The 19,002-nt window shown below is 34.6% G+C and overlaps 1 protein-coding gene across 9 annotated transcripts in view; it reads right to left on the bottom strand.

Annotated features, from left to right (window-relative positions):
* Positions 1-19,002, bottom strand: part of CNTN4 (contactin 4) — a 979,069-nt gene that overhangs the window by 744,047 nt on the left and 216,020 nt on the right. Inside the window, exon 1 of one of the 9 annotated variants that reach the window (XM_074404879.1) lies at positions 8,593-8,611. The exons of 7 other annotated variants lie outside the window; for them this stretch is intronic. The gene's annotated coding sequence lies outside the window, so the exon portion shown is untranslated. Of the gene's footprint in view, positions 1-6,064; positions 6,469-8,592; positions 8,612-19,002 lie in introns of those variants that run through there. One more of the 9 variants, XM_074404878.1, reaches the window with a different exon arrangement.

The raw sequence follows: 19,002 nt of genomic DNA on the forward strand, positions 1-19,002 counted from the left end.
TTACTATTTTCAAATTTCAAATACATGCAAAGATATCATCAATCTCAAATATTTACAACAAAGAGCCTGTCACGCTGAACCCCTATCGACTGCAAAGGGGATGGCACCAGGTTCAAGCGACTGAAAAAGAAATCTAGCACCAGCAAACAGGACATGGGATTTTATTGGAGCCTTACATACCCCAGAGAAAGACCAGTGGTGTTGGGCTGGACAGGAAAACCACCTTCCATACAGCTGAGTGGCCATGGGCTAGACAAGATAACTCCACAGCCCAGTAGCAGAGAACTGGGCAGAAAAACTGCAACCATTTGCAAAAGCCATGCCATTTATATAGCATTTTCTCTTAGCACGCTTTTCCAAACAATCTCCACCTGGCAATCTTCAACCCAAAACACGGGGCCTTGAGCCCCTGCATGGCGCCCATATTCCAATGGATAGTTCTGAGGCTCAGATGTTCCCCATTGACAAGGAATGATTCTCCCTGTTAACCATTCCCAGGTTCCTTAGCTTGGAGAACACATTCAGGTGCATCTGCCATACAGAGTTCGTCTCAGAGTATGCATAAGTTATTACTATCAGGTGCATTTACCCTACAGAGCCAAAAATTCTGTTGCTCTAAATCAATGGTTATATCAACTAAAGGTGATTTGTTGGCAAGTCTGAAGACATTTTTGGTTGTCATAATCAGAGCAGATGGAATTTGTTACTGTCATCTCACGAGCAGATGACAGCAAAACTGTTAAACACCCCACGATGTACGGGACCGTATCCTGAACACAGACACTTACTCTGAGCACTTACTCAACTGTTATCTGAATGGCTTGATTATCTAAGTGCCTACTTCTACAATTCAGTAGCCTGAAAAACTACCTCATCTGCCTCTATATCCCAGGAAGAAAAACGGAAAATAATTATCTTCAAAAAATTAAAGCCCATATCCAAATGTAGACTTTTAGCCCCTTACATTTCCATTAAGAAAAATTATCAGATTTGGCCAAATAAAGTTATATCCTTCCCACTGGGAAACCATACGGGAAATGTCAATGTGCTGGCAATCTACAAAACCAGAAAATGAAATTTTGCAGAGTTCACTATTATCACAAAAAAACTGGCACAGTTGTACTGACAACCTGTCACTCTACATTCCAAGTCATCTATTATGCCAGTTTTTGACATTCCACAACTGTTTAATGTGTCACATTATGTGACATGATACACAAATATATTGGACATTTAAAATTTGGTATTTCCTATAGGTGCTTGCCCCTTATCTCAGTATTAACTTAGGGGAAAATGGTACTTACATTTCTGTAAAGCAAAACAAAACAAACAAACAAAAAAAACCCAAAAACCAACAATGTAGAGTGCGGATCACAGAAAACAGCTATAGACTGCCAGAGTCTATTTTCACATGGATAATTTCATATACTCTAAGATGAAATACAGCATAGAGTGTGGAATCTGGGTTTTCAAAACCCAGCTCTTCACTTTCTAGCTGAATGACCTTCCACAAATTACTTACATTCTCTGTGCATTTTATAATGCCTCCTTTATAAAACGAAGATACTGACCCTGTTTTCCTCTATGATATCGTGCTTTAGAATAAGAAATACATATTTGGTTTTCATTTCTTGACACATAGCTCCTAAAATCCCTGGAATCTCCAGTGTTGGTTGTCTTTTTGAAGGCTAATGACTGGTGTCCCAAGACTCCTAAATAGCCTCAGGATGGGAGCCAGTTGCCAGATAAGAACCATGTGATTAGAGGGTGGAAACATTGCTTTCTGTTTATTTCACTTCCAACTCCAAGGAGGGAAGAGGGGCTGAAGGTTGACTCAGCCACCACTGGCCAATGATTTAATCAATCATGCCTATGCAATGCAGTCTCCATAAAAACCTAACAGGACTGTGACTGGAGAGCTTCCATGTTGCCGAACAAGTGGAGGTGCCTGGGGATGGAAGCCCTGTGCTCCTTCACACATACCTTTCCCTATGCATTTTTTAAAATCTGACCATTCATCTGTATTGTTCATAACACCCTTTACTATAAACCAGTAAATGTAAGTAAAGTACTTTCCTGAGTTCTGTAAGCTACACTAGCAAATGACTGAACCCAAGAAGGGGGTTATGGGAACCTCTAATTTTAGGCAATTGGCCAGAAGTTCCAGGGGGCCCAATATAGGACTGGCATCTTAAGAAGGGGGCATTCATGTGGGACTGAGTTCTCATGTAGGATCTGACTCTAACTCCAGGTAGATAGTAACAGAATTAAATGGAATCATAACTATACACCTGAAAATTGATGCGTCAGAAAAACACCCACATATCTGGACAAAGAAGTGTGACATGTTGAGTGTAAGTAGAAAGAAATGTTTGTTTGTTCCTTTACCCTCATAAGGGCTGTTAGGAGGACTCCATAAATTAATGCTTATTAAGTGCTTATAATTTTTCCTGGTACAAAGTAAAGAGTGTTTTTAATAAAAAGAAATGACTCAATAAGGCAGAATGTATTATCTCATTTTATAAATTTGATAACCAAAGTTCTGTGAGTCAAAGTAACTTTCCCCAGATAACACTGGTTTCTCAACTTGAGTTTTTGTTCTGCACTGCCCTGGTGCTCCTGAGCTGTAGTCGGCCTCATTTTGGGTGATTGCCATTTGAGTGCTCAACTCCTTTGCTTAAAAGACAGAAGGGCTAATTACACAGGGAAGTATTTTTGAAAAGCAACATTTCTGAAACAAACTGTAAAATGGAAAGCATGACCTGGCTTTCTTAATTGAGCACTTATCCTATATACACTGGATAACTATGCAGTGGGTGACATAATGGCACTTGAGAGTGAAGGGAACATGGTCCGGAGGCCTGAGAGGCTCACTCTCTGACACTTCTTGGCAGAATACTTGTCCAGTGCTGTTGAGTGATTTGTGTGTAGTGGAAACCATGGTGAGAGGTCTGAACTATAATTTCAACCATGAAACATAGAGATATAGGAGAAATCATAGTTTTAAATAAATGGTCATTACACTTCTGGTGGTAGTATTATTTTTGTTTTGTAAACATTTTAGTTTAAATTGATGTATATTTATGTTATGCTTATGTAAATATTTGCAAATTTATTTTTATGTGAATTTTCCATTGGTGAAAATTTTTATTTTATTATTTTCCATTTGTGAAAATTTTTACTTCTATTTATATAGATTTAAACTTTCTTCATGTGAAAAATTAATTTAAAAACCCAGTAAATTTATAGAAAATGGTAAATAGACAACCTAGAGATGGTATGCAGCGATCTTGATATTCACAGAAGATTGGTTCCAGAACACCCTGCAGATGCTGGAATCCCTTACATAAAATGGTGTAGTATTTACATGTGACTCCTGCACACCCTACAGTATACTTTAAACAATTACTTATAACACCTACTACAATGTAAATGCCATGTAAATAGATTTTGTACTGTATTTTAAAATTTTTATTATTTTTTAGTTTTGTGTTTTCTTTTTTCCAAACATTATTGATCCGCATTTGGTTGAATCCACAGGTGTTGAACCTGAGGATATGGAGGGCCAACTGTATCAGTGTAAGAAAGACAAGATTTCTAACTTACAGCAATGTTCACAGTTAAAGCCCCTCCAACAAAAGACAGATTAATAAGAGAAGTGCATACAATTAATTTAATGTAAGTTTTCCGTGATGTGAGATCATTCAGAAATGAATAATTAAAGATCTAGGGAAAAACTGTATTTTTAATGAACAGCTGTTCAGAAATATGATTGGAAGACAAAAGGGTATGATCTATCAGTAATAAACCAGGAGGAACTTAGAAAATTCTGTCTGTTCAAATTCTTCTTGGCAAACGTGTGATACTGCCTTCCTCTGGGTATAAGACAGGATCCTTCAGGTATGAAGATCTCATGACCTACTTCAGTGGGGAAGGGGTGAGGGGAATTTTCTCCAGTTTGTATGATCTGCTTCAGCTGTTTCCTCAAATGCTAAGGTGCCATATTTTGGGGTAATAAGTCCTACGCACTGTCATCTATATATGAAACGGAAGATTCTACATGAGTAATCAGATCTAGAAGCCCAGAATAGGGGAGGTTCCAAATATGGACCCTGCTTTTTGCTAGGAACATCTATTTATTTTGGCATCTTGAGGAAGATCAATAGTTCTCACTACTGCACTGAAGAATGTGTGTCCTTTTCCATATATATATATAATTATTTATGTTCCTTAAAGAGGAACATTATGGTTTTCTTTAAAGAGGACTAAGTATACCATGACACATTTTTTAAGGGAAATACAGGTAAAACATATATAAAATATAAGGCATGACCTGGTTTTCTTTCTTAAAGAGGCAGAGATCTACTGATGCAAAAGCCAAGTGCCTCCTGAACTCTAAAACAAATAGAAAATGAATCTTACAGATCAGTATGTGTTTACAGTATTATAGACTATTTTGCTATTACCATGAGGAATGAGATGGAAACTAAACGGCATAAAGAGGATGAAAGAAATATTTTACAACTTTACTGAACTGAGCTACATACACACACAATAAATTATAGGATTAATTTCCTGCCTAATTTTGAAGCAAATAGCCATCGATTTCAAAATTCATGCACAAGTATAAGAAGAATGCAAACATTTCCTACTCAGTGGGAAACACCTTTATCCTTTTTGCAAATAAACTTAGCATTTTATATACATTCCGCCCCCCGCTCCCGGCCATTTTCAGGCGTCTATAATTCTATATCAACTTGATGAAATTTTCCCAAATTACCATAAATTAGTTGTGACTTAACTCCAAGGAAGGCAATGCTACTCTTAAAAACACTTTGAAAATAATCTTTCCTAGCTACATCTTTGTAGATGGAAAGTTGTTTTATGCATAGTCAAGTACAAGAAAGCTTTATAGGTAGGAAATTGTTTTAGGGATAGTCAACTAGTAAGAGAATAGCCTTCAGAGTTAGAAAAAGGCTGGTTTAAATTCTAGCTACCTCATCTACTTCTTTAGGACCCTGGGCAAAGTATTCTTTCTTAGCTTTGATTTCTGCATTTGTAAAAGGGAGATAATAATACCTTAACTGCCCAGGGCCCTACAGACAGTACTAATTCAAAAACAGTTGCAGCCACTCCTATTCTTGCTTCAAGCAAAATCTATTTCCCCATTCTGTCCTTATAAGGCACCCAGTAACCAGAATGAATGAGTTCTCAGACTGAAGAAGTTAGAGAAATCATTGCTCAATTTATGGTAAAATATATTTCCTTTATAGTTTGCTTAATCTCCTGTAGCAGAGTTCTCCAGAGAAAGAGAAGCAATGAGAGTGAGAGAGACAGAGAGAGAAAGAGAGAGAGAGAAAGAGAGCGTGTGTTTGTTGTGTGTGTGTGTGTGTGTGTGTGTGTGTGTGAATTTATTATAAGGAATTGGTTCACACAATTATGGGGGCTGACAAGTCCCAAGAGCTGCAGGGAGAATCAGCAAGGTGGAGGCCCAGGAAAGCTGATGGAGTATTTCCAGTCTAAATTCAAAGGCCCAAGGCCCAATGTCCCAGTTCAAAGGTAGTAGGGAAAGGGAAATTCTCTCTTACTCTGGGAAGGTCATTATTTTGTTCTATTCAGGCCTTCAACTGATTGCGTGAGGCCCACCCACATTTGGGGAAGCAACCTGCTTTATTCCATCTACTAATTCAAATATTAATTTCATACAGAAACATCTTCACAGAAATACTCAGACTAATATTTGATCAAATATTTGGGCACTCTGTTGCCCAAATTGAACCATAAATTAACCATCGCATCCCCTAAAAGAGATATTTATTCTTTCCACTCTGTGTCAAGTTGTAATTATCCCAAAAATAGGCTCAAACACTGTAGGATAAGTATCACTTTTGTTGATAGCATATTTCTATTAGAAAAGAAAGCAGATACCTCTAATTAGGTATTTGTATTTCTGAAGTATAGAAATGTACTGTATTACTGATACTATATACATAATGAAATATAAATCACAATTATTTTAAATGACATAAAATATATAAATAAAAGTTCTTGCATTTTTCCCTACCGTTAAATGGCTATCTTGCCTGTAATCCAGTGTGTGTACTGACCACTAGTAAGTTCCTTGTTGTATAGCAAAGAGACATCTAAACACATTTACTTCTTTAGGATCCTGGGGAAAAAAAAAGGAGGGGGGACATTTTTAATTAAAAACATTCACTGGAAAGCTTGAGGTAAAAAGATTCTGTGGCTTTTGCTGGGCTGGAAATGTTGGAGTTCCAACAGCCATAGTGGCAAGACCTTGATGAAAACTTAGATACTCAAGTAAGACCATAAAAACAAAATGGACTCCTAAAAGGGAGGAGAATGCTAAAGAGCTTTTATTTAGTGGATTACGTTTATGGATATTTACTACATTAGAAATTAAAATGGAAATTTCTAAAAATACTTTTCAGTTCTTAAAACAGTAAGTCTATCACATGTTAACATAAATAACATGTTCAATGGGAAAATATTATATCGAACAAAAAATAATAAGGAAGATGGCATGTTCTACATTTTTATAAATCTCCCTTTAATGTCTGGCTCAATCATAGACAAATGGATTCTCCTATTTTCTTCTGCATTTGATCTTATGTGATACCAAATGTCATGCGGCCTCTGGAAAACACTGTGCATTTGTGAAAGACAGTGACAATGGCAAATACCTTCTTAGAATTACTATAAAAATAACATAGATTTGACCATCCTTTTGAAAATTTTCACTGCCTCTTCAGGTTTCCTGGAATAGACTTTGAGAACTACTATAAGAGAATGCACATTTAAAGTAGAGGATGAAGAGCCCACTCAAAACAAATGAATAAAAAATTGGGGGGAATATTTTCATAAAGAAATTGCAGCTTCACTTTGTCTTCAAAGCACTAAACAAAGCATATTTGATTTTGAGGTGGGGAAGCATTTCCTGTAATTGTTTGCAAGGTTGGAAAGTTGGGGGCTAGGGGTGGGTAGAAATAAGATGATTCCAGCTTGTCTACCCACCCTGGAAAAGTGCCTGGGTCAGAAGAACACGTAAGACTCAAGCAAATCCAGGCATGTTTTTCTCATTTTAATCTGTGGACAGAGAAAAAGGTAATTCCTTTACTTTTTGGGTAGGCTCAAGGTTCTCGGCATCAAGTTACTCCTGTCCAAGCTACAGATAGAGGAAACAGATGGGGGTACAAAGAGAAACAGGCTAGGAAGGGCATTGTTCAAACTCTGAATTTGTTAATTATACAAATTAAAACTGAAACCAAGAGTCCTGACAATAGCCATAGAAAGCACATTTCTAGGTCAAACAGTCAGATTTTAAGTTACCTTCTTATGTTTCTGGATACAGGATAAAGGTATAACTCTGACAATGGTATAACTTTGACAATGTTATAACTGATAAACTTCATACTACACTATATATATGTGTATATATATATATATATATACACATACATATATATGTTATATAGAACAAAAGTATGAATGTGTGTGTGTGTGTGTGTGTATCTTACAAAAAGCAATGTTATGGAAAATAGGCCACAGATATGTTATTCAGTTATTTTTTCTAACATTCCCCTCCTCTCACCACTCACTGCTTCAAAACTCTAAGCCTCTTTGAGTTAGCCCAACACCCTGCCCCTGGGATTTCATTCAATACTCTAAACGGCTCTTCTTGTGCCCTCCCCATCAGAGGACACTGGACAATATCTGGAGACATTTTTAATTGTCATGGCTGGTAGAGGACAGATATTACTGGCATCTAACAGTAGAGGCCAGGAGTACTGCTAAACATCCTGTAAAGAATAGGCGAGTTTACCATAACTAAGATTTATCTAGCCCAAAATGTCAACAGTGTTGAAGTTAAGAAGCCCTTCTCTAGAAAATAACCTTAGTTGGGAATCATTGTCTTAGCCTCTCTCCACTAGCACTCCTTGGATTGCCAATGCATTGTACAGATTTCCAAAACACACAAGCACTATGATAGAGCCCAGTACTGAACTTTACTATATCCCAAATTTTTTTGTATTAATATTGTATTGTTCATACTTGAAAGTAATTTGAGTCAATGCACTAAAGCAGCCCACACAAGAGTATGCGTAGCTATATGAGCATGTATGTGTTTGTTTAGTCAAGTCAGGGTTGCAATGAAATAGCTGCTTTGACCAAATTCTGCAAAGAAAAAAGAAAACATCAAAGAAACTTAATTTAATGGTAGGTACGTGTTTAGTCTCAAAACATGTTATGTGTTTGGGTGCACACCCCACCTTGACTGAAAAGAACAGGTGATCGTTTAAATCTAGAAGCTACAAGCAAACAGAAGAAGAGACATCTAAAAGTCTGTACACATACGGTTAAGTGAACTTGAAGCAGAATGACACTTTTAAGGAAGGATGTGCACTTTAATTTACCAGGTTCTATGAATCTCCATGAAACCATGGCAGGTAACAATGGTCTTCCATTTTCTACAATTTCCAATCACTTGCTCTCTCCTGTCTGACTTTCCCCTCCCCTTGCCATTTTGAGTTTGTGCTCCAGGGACAGACTAATGGGGCTTGATTTTGTTACCTTGGCTGACTTTCCTTTAGGAGACTTCATCCTGTAATGATCATAGTTCCAGTGGTGCATGTCTATGAAATTAAAATGGAAGAGATTGATTCTTCAGGTATATGGTTGCTGTTATTGACAGTCACTCTACATCAGTCTTTCCAGAGGCAAGACAGCTCTTGCACGACAAATACCTTTGCTTATCAAGCTGAGGCTCTGTGCAGCTGAGATGGCAATTTCGGGCCTAGATGACAGCATCCAGACATGAACTAGAGCCTCCAGGAAAGTGAACTTCGGTAATTCTTCAGTATTCCATTAATGTGAAATCCACTAATCTGAGACAGCAACTTTTTCTCTATTTTAAAGCTCTTAGAATGTTAAATAAATGCAGCTAGTTGCTCAATAAAAGAAAAAGACACTGTTAACAGCATATTTCAGATAATTAGATGCTGAGTATTTTAGGGTCTAAGTTTTGGTTCACTTTTTAAATTTCAGTATACATTTTATGGTGGAAAAGCTAACCTAATGTAAACGTCTGCATTTTAGCCATTTGTAAGTGTACAATTCAGTAGCATTAAGTACATTCGAAAGATTGTGTCAACATTGCCACTATCCATTTCCAACATGTTTTCACGATTCCCCACAGAAAATCTGTACCCATTAAAAAATAACTCCCTAGCCCCTGGTAATCACTATTATGCCTTCTGTCTCACTGAATTTAACTACTTAGGGTGCCGTACATGTGATATTTGATGTCATTATTTGTCCTTTTGTGTCTGGCTTATTTCAGTCAGTGTTTTCAAGGTCCATGCATGTTGTAGCAAGTATCAGAATTTCACTCCTTTTTAAGGCTGGATAAAATTGCATTGTACGTTTACACCATGTTTTGTTTATCCATTCACACATTTATGGACATGTGGGTTGTTTCCATCTTTTGTCTATTTTAAATGCTGCTGCTCTGAACCGACACAGAAGTATCTGTTTGAGTCACTGCTTTCAAATTAAATTTTGATCCACTTTTTGCTCATTTAAAAATACAACCTTACAGCTATAAAGTGTTACAAAATAAAGTAATCTAATGTATACTTTATCATATAGACAATCTGACATGACCTTGTGGCATAGTAGATAATTCTTTCATGTATGAACACTGCTATTTAGGGCATTCAACTTACTTTCTAAAGCACATAAAATAAATAACTACAGGTGTTGCTAATGTTCTTCCATCTGTCTTCGTGGTCTCCCACAGTGCCTGGTTTATATTAAGGACCATGAGTATGGGATTTCAAGAAACAAATACTAATATATTTTTAAGAAGCTCACTGTTACTTACCAAAGATTAAGTAAAAATGAAGGTCAAATCGTGTCACTAAATATGACTCCTTTCTCTCTTATAAATAGGTATAGCCAAGTAACAGAGAAAAACTGGACATAAATGACTCTGAAGTTTATGTGACCACAAATGACTTGCCCAACCACATCAATGTATTGTTTTACAAAGAGAAACCTGAGATGGTAGGTCATCTAACATCAAGACTTCCGAGACAATCTGGCTTTGACAAGACTATGAAAAGAGAATAAAGTTGATGTGAAGAAAAAAAATAATAAAATAATAGTACTGAAAACCCAAGTTATTGAAAATTATAACAACTGCATGCTAAAAAGGAAAAATTTGGAAACCTCTTAATAAATATTTCTTCTCATTTAAACAGTTATAGAACTCCACAATTTCGGGAGATATTTACTAAGTACAGGTCACTCTGGAAAGATTCTTAAACCCTCATGACAGTTCTATGGGGAAAAAGTGTTATTATTTCCATGTAATGCTAAGGAAATGAAAAGTTTTATATAATTCTCATGGAGGCTCATGGCTAATAAACGATGGAGACGAGATTTGAACCCATATCTATGTGACTCCTGAATTGAAGTTTTTTTTATGACTATACTATCTATAATTGTTCTAAGCCACATTTCACAATTGAGATAATGTTTCAAACAAAGACGTGTTTATGAGGGAGATAAGAATTAATGCGCTTTGTGAATTATAATAGGTCCCTTCAGAGCTATAAGATGGAGCCTGTTCAGACTGCTTTGATTGGAACTCAAATTATCTGGTATTTCTACTCTGAGAATTTAGCAACCCAACATGGGTCTATCCAAAATCATCTGTCATTTCTCTTTGACCTCTCCCCTGAAATCCTAATGGTGGCTGTTTCCACTGAAATAGAAATATTTTAGGAATAATAGCATTTCCAGGATATTTTTGAGAGTTTCATTGCTGCTGTTGTAATTATTCCTAATTATAACTTTCTGATAAGAACAGTTCTTAAAATGTGTGTTTCTAGCATATCTTTTCCTATATAGTATATAGTGAAGGATCTAGTAACATATCAATATACACATACTGTGGGGTTTTTTTGTTTTTTTTTTTTGTTGTTGTTGTTGTTGTTGTTTTTGTGGAGACAAGTTCTTGCTATCCTGCTCAGGCTAGAGCTCAGTAGTTATTCACAGTTGCAATCATCACACACTGTGGCCTCAAAATCCTGGGCTCAAGCAATCCTGCTGCCTCATCCTTCCAAGTACCTGGAACTACAGGTGTGCACCACAGTGCTTGGCATCTCAAACTCTTCGTTTTAACATATCATATCACGCCATCTAAGATTAATATTCAAGTTAATTGTAACTTAAATCTAGAGAAATACAAAGCAATGAGGAAATGCAGTCAAAAGACTAAGTATTATGTTGAATCCTGTAAGTCATACCAAAGGCATCTACACCATTGATACAAAAGTAAGATAACACTTTCAAACATTAGTCTTCTCAGAAAAAAAGGGATGCCAGCTCCCTGGGACACAGACTCTGAGTGCTAGCACATCAGTCGTTTTAAAGAAATTACTAGCATGCTGTGTTTGGTTTCCTGTCTACTACCTAGCATTTTACAAACTGTATCAAAGCACAGAGTTTAACAGCTCCAATTTCTTTCACAGCAGCAGCACTGTGTGAGAAAAATTGACAGATTAACTAGAAGAAAGCCTGCAAACTCGCTATGAACTATGACTGTCCATTAGAACAGAATGGTAGGCCAAAGAGTACACATAAGGAAATGCCTCAGTGATCTACGGCACAGTGAACCAATGGGTATGATAATGCTCTTTAGGATTTTTGTGTGAGAGGGAGCAGCGCAATTCAGGAATGATAACCTGCACGATTTTGCTTAGAACTCATCCTGGGTGTGGACAAACATCAGGAGTCGAAAAGTAGTTATTGATTTTTCTGAGTTTTTTGGTTCTTATTTTGATGAATTCTCTGCCCACTAGCTTCTTCTAACAAACTACACTAAATATATCTGGTCTTTGCATAAATTAATGAAGCTAAGTTAAAAGAAACCCCAACTGCGTCACAAAAAATATCACTGTTAATTGAATTCAGATATACAGACTTGTCTCCTTTTTGATAATCCATCAGATTTAGATTCAGCAGGCAATGCTAATCCTTGCATTTATACAGACATGTACAGTGTGCTTTGGAAATATCTGCCATGTAGTCCATACAATTATGCTAATAAAATAGGTAGTGTTGATAGTATTACAACTACTGAAGACAGTTCTGAGAGTTTAAAGGTGGTGCCGAAAGGCAGGAGCCAGGAGAATGGTGATAATGTGCATGTATGTAGAAGCAAAGCAAGGCATGGGAGACGGAAAATGAAGTCATGGAAGGGAAATTAGAGGAAGAAGTATATGGGATCACTGCCAACTTAACTGGTTGTATTTTTCTTTTTGAGTTACTTATTAAAAGGGTTTGCATCAATAGGCATTTTAAAGAAAATCATGAATAAGTGAAACCTGTTAACTAGCAGCTGCATGTGTACTACTAGGAAGATGTGATAGGCAATGTTTTACACTGCTTGGATAAATGAAATGAATAAAAACATCAACAGACTGTATCTTATGCCTCAATCTTATAGGATTCTCTTAGAAAAAAAGTGCCAGAATATTCTTTATAAACCTTAGTTATTGAACTATCTTAATTAACTCAATAAATTAACTAATTGAGACTAATAGAAGTCTCATATTGGCAACCTGCAATTTGAGATTTTTTTTCTCCAGTCATTTAGTATAATTTGAGCTTTCAAAAATTTTAAATATAATAGATCAGTGGGGGTAAATGCCTCAAATACATCTTGATAAAGCCCGTCTTAAAAAACATGTTTTATTGTCAAGCGGATGAATTAATAGAGATCACATAGCATAAAAGACTCTATATGCTAGAGTATTTAATATCTATTTATGAACAATCTGCCAAATATTATATGGTTATTTTCATTTATTTTTTTTCATGTCACCATAATCATCATGAGATTATGATATAAAAATAGAAGCTGTGTTCATCAAAAAAAGATGACCTACATCTTCAAAATCAGATAAAATACAAGGATAAGACATTTGGGAGGTGACTTTTTTTTTCAGTGAAGAAAGGGTAACAATATAACCAAATAATAACAGAAGCTAGAGGTCTCAAGATAAGTGAGTTTTTGACTGAGTGATATTTGTGACTGGCATTAAGAAACTCTTGAAAATATTCAATTCAACAAACATTTATCAAAGGTCAAATATATGTTCAAAGAACTCTCCCTTGTAAAGATATTAAACATGTGGATGTAATCTTTTAAACCAAATTTTTTAAAGTTTTAGATAGTAACATAATCCATACTTTCCAGATAAGGGTCCTCAAGACTCAACACTAGTTGAATGTCTTACTAATGCTCATTACTGGTGAAACCAGAACTTGATTAAATTAAAGATTTTTGATTCTAAATCCGTAAATTTATGTAGCTCATTAAAAAAAATGAATTGGCTAAAAATGGTCCAGTTCAGGGTGTCTCAACATATTGTTCAGTCACATATTTTAGTAAACTTTTTAAGTTATATTTGTGAAGAAAAAAATTTGTAAAAAATAAATGTAAATAGGAAAACAAAAATCTCATAAACCCACTATTTAAAAAAATAGTACTGTTATTGTTAAGTATTGGATAATCTCCAAGATGGATATCCACTGTTTTTGCCTGCTAAGTGCCTGTCTTTACTTCAGATAACAGCACCTCACTCTCTATTTGGGAAACTGATGAATATATGTTGGATGAGTGTCAACAAGAGAGCCTGTCTAAAGATTTCACCTTAATTCATACAAGCAGCAAAAATTACTGAAGCTAAAACAGTTGGTCACTTTTTCTACTAGAAATTCTCATTTCAGGAGAAGTTACTGATTGTAAGGTACTAAAAAAATAGAGCTGATTCATGCTCAATGACACTGACTTTCAAATTCCTTCTACAAAGCCATTCATAGCCATTTTTTTTAATTCTGTGAACTGCCCTATATATTTCTAATAAAGCTCCCTTTGTTTTTGTATGTATGTTTATTTTTTATATACATTTCAGTTGATTTTATTATTTAAACTAAAAGCAAAAAGGATGTAAATAATTTTGAGGTTTATGCTACATATTATGAGAACATGTTTATTGAAACCCTCTCGAACAGTGGACATTAATTTTTTTTTCTGTTTGCCAATTTGATACCTGAAACATGATAAAATAACTTAAATGGACAATTCACTGATTAACAGTAAAGCTTTTATGGAGCTCTCTGTATTTCTTATTCTTTTAAATTTATTGTTCATATTTTGCTGCTTAATTTACTTTTGGGTTATATGTAATTTTCTTATTAGATTTAGAGATATGACAATTGTTTTCCATTTAAGGTTTATAGTTTGTCTCATTTTATTAATAATCTTAATTGTATTTTTTACATTTGTATCAAATTGATATAGTATTAAATTGATAGATATTTAATTTTATTCTTTTTTTTTAAAGAAGGGCTTGCCTTATCCCCAAATCATATGGTCACCCTGTTTGCTTGGATCCTGTTGTCATTATATATTTAATATTTATTCCTTAATAAATCTCAGTTTCATCTTATATACAGGAAGATAATGATTTGCCCTACCCTTTCACCTATTATATCATGCTTATACAATCCACACTTACATAGCTTCACTGAAATGCCAACCTCAACATAAATTCACTTTTAATATGTATGTAGTTCAGTTTCTTTACCTTTTCATTTGTCTAATCCATCTACTATTATATAAACACTCCATTAAAAATTTTTTAAATTATTTTTGAAATTCCCTTTCCTACCCTTGTATATTATCCCTCCAACTATACTTCGGGATAATTTTAGAATTCATATATATATATATATATATATATATATATATATATATTACACACACATACATATATATATATATATACACACACACACATATATATACACACATATGTATATGTGTGTATGAAACTAAATTCTATAAAATATTTAACCTTCCAATTTTAATGAAACTTCATGTTCTTTGGCAAATTATTGTGGTTTCCGTCACGTAAGAATTGCACATCTCAAGTCAAGTCACATGAATTTCATATTGTTGCTATTATTTTTAAATGTACATCTTGTTTGTTTTTGACAAGAAAACTGAAATTAAATAAAAATAGTATATTTTAAAGGTGTTATAAAACATATTTTTAAAGTTTTTAGATCCAAAAATATAGATAAGAGCATAATCATGTTTCTTATAAGCAGAAGTTATTTTATATGCTTTCCAAAATTTTCAGTTATTACTATTTCATCCCTTACTAGAAAGACAAAATTTTAAGAATCACTAAGTTAAAAAGTATAAGGAAGCATCCTTTATTTTGGGGAGAGTTTGGTGGGTATGCCTAAAATGCTTTCTCCTTAAGTACTTACTATATTGGCTCAGTTTTGAGTCATATAAAGCATCAATCTATTACTAGACTACTAAGTGTTGTTGTTTTATAATGTTTTTAAAATCAGGAATGGTTAAGAAAGTGTATCCAACAAACTGTTGAATGTGATTGCATAAGCACGCCCCTAAGGTAACAGGGGTTTCAGAAACACCAATACTCCTCTGGCCCCGATATTTATTCCAACTGTCAGATTCTGTTTCAGGTGCTTTACAATTATGCTGTTTTGTAATGAACACTTGTCAGTTTTTCCTCTATATTTGTGCTCTGAATCAATTTTTTTACCACAAAATTGCTTATTATTAATAATTTAAAGTGGTTTATCTATTAAGATGACAGCATGTTGCATTTATCAGGTGTAAAAAAGCAATTTTTCAGGGTTTCTTTTCTTGGGTTATTTTATTAATGTTTTTAAATGAGTTAATTTAAATAATTTGCACTGATAAAAATATTAGTCATTTTCCACAACATTTTTAATCCTTTAAGTATTAATATAATCCCCCCTTATAATGACTATATTTTGGGGATTTTCTTCTGTACAAGACTTTTTTTTTTTTTTTTTTTTTTTTTAACAGAGTCTCACTGTATCACCAGGCTGTAGTGCCATGGCATGATCCTGGCTCACCGCAACTTCCGTTTTCTGGTTTCAAGCAATTCTGCCTCAGCCTCCCAAGTAGCTAGGACTACAGGCACGCACTGCCACTCTCAGCTGATTTTTTGTACTTTTTCGTACAGATGGTGTTTCACCATGTTGGCCAGGATGGTCTCAATCTCTTGACCTCGTGATCCACCAGCCTCAGCCTCCCAAAGTGCTCGGATTACAGGCGTGAGCCACCATGCCCAGCCTGTACAAGACTGTTAAAGAGTTTATGTATGTCATGCTTTTAAGTAACAGTTTCTAGATTTATATAATCTATTTTCTGTTGTTTTCTATTTTCTGTTTTTATTTCTTGATCATTATTTAATAATCTTTTAAATTATTTTACTTAGTCCTATAGCTATATTCTCTTTTCTAACTTTTCAAGTTGAACATTACTCCATTTTATTTATAATATGTCATGTGATAACATTTTATTTAAGGCTATGTATTTGCTTGAAGATAAATTTTTTGTCCTAACTCACAGATTTTCACATGTAGTGTTCTTATTTTTGTTATGTTCTTAGTAATATACAACTACAGTTTTTAATGTTATTTCCTATTATAGCAATGACCACTACATAGCCATGAATACAAGCCCTCACACACATACACAGGAACATTCACATAAAAACAATTTTAAAAATCCAAAAGAGCCTAAAACATTTATCTTAGGTCAACCTCCTGGAAACACTGGTTTCTCCAAAATTTGGAAAAAAATAGTACTTTATTTTTCAAAAACCATGTTCTTTATACTCATAATGTGACTTGCAGTTTCAAAAATCAGAAGTGTTCTAAAAAGCACATTTATTATTATTGGAAAGGACCAAACCATCTGTGTCATAATGGGTGTCACAGAGAGAGGCATGTGCTCTACTTTACATTTCAGGATCTCCTGGGAGACGTTTCTCCTGGTTCACTGGGGTAAGAATTTTTCATAGATCTTTGTAATAACTAAGAAGTTCACAGTAGCCAGATCTGCTCAGTGATAGTCCAATATTAACAGCAAAAAATCATGCAATTTACTTTGCATTTATACTCTATGCCAAATGTTGGTTGGCAGTGTTTTATTGCCCTAATTATTCAGGGAGATGTAAAGGATTTAATATTAATAAACATTTCTAAAATCTCCACAACACTGATAAAAGGACATCTAGGCACTTGTTTTAAAACTTCCCATCCAGTTGTGATTCATGTTATTTCCACCCGTATTCCATTGGTTATAGCAATATGTTTGGTCTCACGAGGTGAGTACCACTATACCTGGCTAACTTTTGTATTTTTTTTTTTTTTTTTTGTAGAGACAGGGCCCCCCTGTGTTGCCCAGGCTGGTCTTGAATTCCTAGGCCCAGTGATCTTGCCACCTCAACCTCCCAAAGTGCCACTTTTATCTTAAAAAAAGTTTTCTCATATCAAAACAAAAAAACAAAAAACAACCTCTCACTTTTTTTCTTAGTTTTCATTCATCCATTTAATAAATATTTATTATGTGCTTATATATGTCAGACATATATCCTTAATAAAGAATCCTACAAAATTTCATAACTCAAGAAAATATCTGAGTTTCCTGAGAAGTTCTGTTTGTCTAAATGAAGGGCAAAGAGTTTTAAGAAGGAAATGTAATTGCTTGGAAAACCTATTTCTATTCAACTACTTGCCATAGAAGCAATTTTCTAAATAATGATCTAATCATACAGTTTACAAAGCATTATAAATGTGCATAAGCCTTTCCTTGACATAACGAGCTACCTGTACAGACAGCAGATTAAATGCACACTACAAATTACTCTTAGCATGCCAGATCAGTAAAGACAACCTATTGAAATGCTATTCCTGCTGAGTGACCAAAAGGAGCATCAGTCATTTGTTCTCACAAATGCATAGCTGCATTCTCTGTCAAGAATGCTTCAAGTAACACACTTTATACTACTTTTATTTCAGACAATTAAAAAGTAGATTGACAAAGAATCATTAAAACTTCAGTAGAAAGAAAACCGAACAGTTCTAGTATCAGTGAAAGGTTTCTTTATGCTTCTTGTCAAATATGATTCTGTTTGATATATTTTGTAATAGCTGCAAGAAAAATAATGAAGCAAATTAAAATCAATATAAAATTACAAATCAAATTACTATTCCAGCGTTGACAGAAATACAGAGGCAAGAGTATTTCAAATCAAGGGGGAAAAATCCATCACCAACTCAATCTGCAATGCTTTGCTTTCTGAAGAGACTGTGACTCATTCTTACTGCTATTGCTAGGCAGGACAGGTTGAATCAGGAGTGAGGAAGCAGTCTTTAATTACAAATTCATTGAATTTTGTCAGATCCAATAAGACATTAATGTTATTTCAGGGGAAATGGTAGGTATGTTTTTTTATTCTGTCTGCTTCTGGTTTGGATATTTTCATTCTAGGAAACATTCCTTAGCTGTTATTTTTCATTCTTTAAAAATAAAATAAAAAATGTGGAAAACAGGAGGATAAAGTCAAGGGGGTCTTTTTGTTTATAAATCAAATGTGAAATTTTCAAAACACATCTGCTACTTTGAAAGACAGGTTGAATAGCTATTATTTGAAAGTTAGCCAGATTTGTGCACTCAAGCACTTGCAGTAAGATGATTTTTCAGTATTAATTCGCAATCCTTTCATTTCTGTATTACAATAGAAAACAAGTAAGAGCACAGACAAGCAAGTTTTGGGTAGCAGAGGGTTAAAGGCCTTTCGTAGATACAGATAATCATGGTAATTTTAGTTAGACTATCAAACAACACCTAAAGTCCCACAGGTGCTAATATGCCATTGGGGTACAACCGAAATCACTTTTAAAGGGGAAGAAGTAATGGTATATGTTTTAGGTCAAATATTACCTACAGATGATGGAATAAAATAAAAACAAGGACAAAGTGTGATGAGGCAGCATGTGCTGAGGTGAAACAGTGGAAAGGCTATCCATTATGCTATAAATGTCTCTATAGGC

Source organism: Saimiri boliviensis, chromosome 8, assembly GCF_048565385.1.
Source record: "Saimiri boliviensis isolate mSaiBol1 chromosome 8, mSaiBol1.pri, whole genome shotgun sequence".
Classification (NCBI taxonomy): Eukaryota; Metazoa; Chordata; class Mammalia; order Primates; family Cebidae; genus Saimiri; species Saimiri boliviensis.